Raw genomic sequence first — 6416 nt, forward strand, 5'->3', positions numbered from 1 at the left:
GGTCATGTGAAGCTTATTAGAGTGGGTGCCCTCTCCTATAGAACCAGAAGTTTCCGGGGGAAGTATAGCCTTGGAATCTGCATTATAAACAAACCTCTCCAGTGTTTCTTATGCACATGCAAGTTTGAGGGCCAGGGTGTTTTACACAGGCTGGTTTCTGCTGGAATTCCTGCCCTACTGAACTAGAATTTTTAACTGAGCTCAAATGTCACCTCTTCTGTGAAGACTTCCAAGTTTACTAGCGCCTCATCTCTGTACTCCCACGGTACTTTTGCACCTTATTTTACAATTATCAAGGATTGTGTTTGTCTTCCCCACCGGACTGTGAGCTCTCTGAGAACAGAGATCAATTTTGACGGATTTCTGCATCCGCAGGGCAAAGTAAACAAAGTAAACGTGAAAAAATTTTGAAAGCATCTGTTCTTCCTGGGAGAAAAGCTCACCAGGTTCAACTTAAATCTCAAACGGTGCCACATCAGCCCTCACCCTTACTGACCTCAACAGCATTCCTTCCACACTGCTTACTCTTTTTTCCTGTGAGTACTTCCTGTGGGCTGCATGATGTGTAGTGCTCCTTGAAAGTTTCTGATTCAATTTAATTTTCAATTCACAGATTTTCTGAGTGTCTACTATAGGCTATGCCCAGTGCAAAATACTAGGAACACAGTGGTAAACCAGATAGACACAGAAATACATAGTCATTCCTCTTGGCCTGTGAAACACTGTGCTGGATCTCTTCTTAACCTCCCTCCTACCTTTGTACCTTCCCTGGCCCAGAAACTTACCACACGGTTCCAGCCTCTTCCCTCTCCTCATTCAACCTCTCTCCCTGAGTGACCTTTCTCCTTAAGTGATCTGGCATGCTCAGGTAGCTTTTACGTCTCTCCTATGTATTTTACTTCCGTATCTACAGCTCAGCATCAACTCAGGTAGCTCTAGATGTTTGAGACTCGCCTGATTGCCCGATGGTATCTCAAACTTAACCTGCCAAAAACTGAGCTCTTTTCTCCAATAAAGCATTATCTAGTTAATTGTGCAGTGAATTGTTTACACATCTGTGTTCTCCACTAAGCTTAGAGCTCTTCTTAAGGAAAAGAACACCTCATTACTCTGTTCATTTACTGAGCTCCTACTATGAGCCAGACCCTATGCTAGAAGCTCAGGAGGAAAATGCTTACAAAAGAAGTGTGGTCCCTGCCTTCGCAAAGCTTATTTCTAAGGAGTCTATCACGTGCATAATTAATTACAAATTGTGACAAGGGCAACACGGGAAAGTATATGATATACATATATATATGTATATTTGGACTATGCCTCCCCTTTATATATATATATAAAACAACACAGAATAGGGGTTGGCAAACTATGGCCCACAGGCCAGTTCTAGCCCACCTCCTGTTTTTTTATGGCCAGAAGCTAGGAATTTTTTTTTACCTTTCTAAATAGTTGAAAAAAAATCAACATCAAAATGGTGAAAAGTATATATGAAATTCAGAGTTTAACATCCATAAATTCATTTATGTATTTTCGATGGCTTCTATGACCCTGAGTTGAGTGGTTGTAACACAGACCTGAAAAGCCTAAAATATTTACTATCTGCCCCTTACAGAGAAAGTTTACTGATTCTTAACATAGAATCTGGAGGTCCTGATCTAAGCTTGAAGGTCAGAGGAGGCTTCCCTGAAGAACTGACCCATAAACTTGCAGTTAACCAGGTTGAGAATTGGGGAACAGCCGTCCGGGTAGAAGGAACACATGGGAAAGCCCTGTGGTGTGAAGGAGCTTGGCACATCCTAAATATTATTAGGTCTGTCATTGACTCTGGAGTGTAACAGGAAATAAAGCACAGTGAGCCTAGTGAGGTCATGAGGAGTCAGATCCTGCTGGGTCTAATAGTCCAGGTTGAGGATATTGGATTTTACTCTGAGAAAAATGGGAAGCCATTGAAAGGTGTATAAGCAGGGGAGGGATTCAGAATTCCTTTTTTAAAGGATTAAATCAATTTCCTGAAGGATTAAGTACAATTCCTATTTTAAAGGATTATTCAGTGTGAGAGTGGGTTAGGGCAAACCAGAATGAAAATGGAAAGACCAATTAGGAGGCTATATCACAGTAGTACAAATGAGAAGACACATGACTTGATCTAGTGTGTTTTCAATGGGCATGAAAAAAAGGGAAGTAAGTTAAAAAGATTCTTAGGAGATCACATCTACTCGTCCTGGTGATTGGATGAAAGAGGGAGAGAGGGAGTCAATGTTGATCCCTAGGTTTCTGGCTTAAGCAGCTATGTGGATGAACATGCTATTACTGCCTCCCTACCCTGCTCTGCTTGTACAAGTCTCCCCACACTCATCACAGTGTACTGAAATCATGCATTACATACCTGTGTCTCCCACAGAGAGCCATCTCCTGGAAGGCAACAATGAGCTTGTTCTTTGTCTTCCTAGGGTCTGGCAGTGAGCTAGGCATAGAATTGACAGCAGTAAATGTGTATGAACTTTTCTTAGTTCTTCTTCCTCTATTGTTTAGAGCTGCTCTCTATCCTGATTGCTCAGGTTCAAAATCTCAGGGGAATCCTGGCTTCCTCTTTCTACCTCATCCACCATATGGTATCAGTCACAAAGTCCAATGTATTCTGCCCCCAGAACATCTGGTGAATCTTCTATTACCCTATTTCAGGCCCTCACATGTTTTAACACACAGAAAGTGATTAGAACAGTGCCTAGACCAGAGTAAGGAGTAAGGCCTCTTTCCCAGCCTCCCTGCTTCCTGCCTCTTTCATCCTGGCCATCCTCCAGGAGGTAGTCAGAGTGCTGTCTCTCAATTACAACACTGATCGTGTCATTCCCTTACTACAGTGCCCTCAAGACCAAAGATCAAATCCTAAATCCTTAATGTGGTCTATAAGGCCCCATTGGTCTAACCTCTGACCATCTCTCCAGCCTCATCTTCACCTGCAAAAGCTTTTCATTGCATTGGGATGAAGGGCAAGTTCAAGGCCTTCCACCTTCTGATCTTCACGTCCTCACCAGCCTCAGCTCTTTCATACAAAATGCTCCAGTCATGTGTGCTCATCCTGACCATACTCTGGGCTTCCTGCCTTCTCATGCCAGCTCATGTCCTTCCTCCCCTGTGGCCCCATCTATCAAGGGCTTGTTTCATCAGTTCAGGGTCCCCCTTCATCAGGAGTACCCCAACATCCTCTCTGCATTTGTTAGATCCTACCCTACATTGTTGTGGTTTCTGCACATTTCATACTTCCACTGCCTGGAAGCAGAAAGAATGGCCATCCGTTGTTGTGCCTGTTCAGCATCCTTCTACTCTTCCTGCCCCGGTAACAGTACTCTGATAATCGTATGAGGAGCCTTTACTCTCCTTCTCTGGCTCCAGGGTGAGCAGGTGACTCTGGCTAATCAGCACATTTCATTCATTTGGTCACAGTGACTGGCAGGTGGCTCAAACCAGGTTAGCAGGGGGAATGAACGTCAGCTGGAGATCTATGCTGGATCACTGAGGAAAGGGCCCTCTCTTTCTTCTGGGATTACTAAACCAGAAAAGCAGCAGCCTGGACTTATTAATGGTCATCTTTGCTGTGATTTGGACAGAGCCTTCTTGAGAATGAAGCCAACACAGTTGGAAAACATATTCCTGGCTATACCAGTTGAACCCTTGGATTCAGCGATGCCTGAAAGTAGCAGCGTCTTGACTTTTCCACGCATGAGCCAGTAAATGAATTTGTTTGAGATGGGTTTTTGTCACCTCTAAGCTAGAGTCATGACTAGCAGACTGAAGCTATCTTTTGAGTACAAGAGGGCAGGAAGGAAGGTGAAAAGGAAAATCAGAAGAGACTGGGACTAGCACCAGTGTCCCCCGTGGAAAAGAGGAGGAGTTACCTTTACGTTGCTCAGACCAACCAAAGTGTCTTCACCTCCATCTCTGCTTTGCAAGAGAATCAAACCAAACATTCTGGTCAAGATAACAGTTGCTTGTTTTACTGTTGATCATTGGCAAAAGGAGGCCCTTCACGGCTGAGCTTAAGCAGGAGATGGTTACTCCTTAGTCAGCTGGCTGGCATCTACCATCGGGGAATAGGCTAGTCCAGGGGTTCCCAAGCTTGTCTGCAAATTGGAATGATTTGGGGATATTTAAAAAGTTCCTTGTAAACTGACTATGACTCAATTAAAAAAAGAAAAAAAAATTCCAGCACCCAGACTACATCCGAGACCAAGTAAATCTCAATCTCTAGGGGTGAGACCCAGGCACCACTTTTATTAAAGTTTCCACAGATGGTTCCAACATGCAGACAAGTTTGAGAACCACTTCCCAAAGCTCCCACTCTCCTGTTTCCAAGGCTTATACTCCTATAAAGCAGAGCTTCTCCACCTAGTTGACATTAGATCAACTAGGATTTTTTTTTTAATGTTCATGTCTGGGTCCCATCTCCCAGAAATTCTGATGCAGTTGGTTTGGGGTGGGGCCCCAATACGGGCTGCTATAGACTGAATTTTGTATCCCCCTGCCCCAAACGCATTTGTTGAAACCTAACTCCAAGAGTGCTGGTATCTGGAGCTGGGGTCTTTGGGAGGTGATTAGGTCATGAAGGTGGAGCCCTCATGAATGAGATTAGTGCCCTTATAAAAGGGACTTCAGAGAGTTCCTACCCCCACCCCCATACCCATTCCCTTTCTCATCCACTTGCTTATCCTCTGAGGAGAAGGAATGTTTTGTGGGATGGACAAGGCTGAGAGAAGGTACAACAGGCAAGTAAGACTCAGGCTCCCCCTCCCTTTTCAGATCCTCCTGCCCTTCACATGGTGAATACATGACCAGGGTGCCATCAGATTTCTAGAGGCAAGTCTGGAGCGCCACCTCACTGATCCCCCTCTCAGGGCTGGCCCAAGGACTGGGTAAGTGTGTCTCTCCTGTCTTCCCAAGGTCTAGACATGGGAGGGGAAAGGTTTTGATCTTAGGTCCAAATATAAGCAACTAGCAATTAAGCTGATTTGGCTCTCCATCCTACTGTCTTGACTGGTCTGGTTGAACTCAGGGTGTGTGTGTTAAAGTATCACTCTCACACCCCAGCACTAGCATTTATACCAGCTTCCGTTCATTGGTTCTCTCACTGCATGGGACTGCACTGTGTCCCGAGTCCTCTATTCTCCTAGCACAGAGACTGCCACAGAAGTTCTCAGTATATATAAAATAAATTGACTCAGGTCTAGGCTTATTTCCTGCCCCATTTATGAGATAGGAAGGGATATAAAATATAAAAATGGGATGTATGATCCCTGCTCTCAGGGGTCTCCAGTGACCAACAGCCTTGGAGGGGCATTTCAGCTGGTACTTGAAGGATGGAGAGGTGCCGCAGGAAAAGTATGAAGCTGCAGAGATTTGAAAGAGTCACTTAAGGGAATATTGTGCTCCCTCAAGGGCACTTGGAAGGGCTGTTCTGGATGGCAGAGCACACACACACCTGTGGGTAAACCAGAGGGCAGGCTTCACTTCAGTTCTCCTCAACCCACCTGTGTGGGCAGATCAAGAGACTGAGCACACTAAACTCAACTGGAATATTTTTATTCAATGTATTTAATTCCTTATACTTCAGAAGAGACCTTTATGGCAGAGAGTGAAAAACAGTATGTGTGTTCCTGGAATGTATTCTTGCAATATATTTGATTCCTGTTCATATTGAGTAAATTATTCAACTAGAATTTGACCCAAACTATGTCTTGGGCTTTTCACTAAAAACAAGTCAACGAAGGGAAGAGAAAGTAAATGGGAAATAAAGTAAAAATCAAATCCACTCTTTGCTGGAAAACATTAAAGAAAATACTTTTATATGATATGGACTCAATATTTGCCTCCTTTCTTACAATATATGGTTCAATAAGGTGTATTTCATTATTAATTAAAGGTCAGAAAGAGAAAGAAAAATACTATATGATATCACTCATATGTGGAATCTAAAAAATAAGACACAAATGAACTTATTTGCAAAACAGAAACAAACTCACAGACATAGAAAACAAACTTATGGTTACTGGGGAGAAAGGGGCTGGGAAGGGATAAATCGGAAGTTCAAGATTTACAGATACTAGCTACTATATATAAATAGATAAACAAGTTTCTACTGTATAGCACAGGGAACTATATTCAATATCTTGTAGTAACCTATAATGAAAAAGAATATGAGAAGGAATATATGCTTATATGTATGACTGAAACATTATACCGTACACCAGAAATTGACACAACACTGTAAACTGACTATACTTCAATTAAAAAAAAATTTTAAATGTCATTACAATAAAAAAAAAAGAGGGGGGTGGAGAGAGACTGAGCACCCAGTCCTAGACACTTACGGAAGGAAAGGAGGCCCCTAGAATAGGTCCTGTGGACAAGCAGGATGTGGCACC

This window comes from Camelus bactrianus, chromosome 13, assembly GCF_048773025.1.
Source record: "Camelus bactrianus isolate YW-2024 breed Bactrian camel chromosome 13, ASM4877302v1, whole genome shotgun sequence".
NCBI classification, from domain to species: Eukaryota; Metazoa; Chordata; class Mammalia; order Artiodactyla; family Camelidae; genus Camelus; species Camelus bactrianus.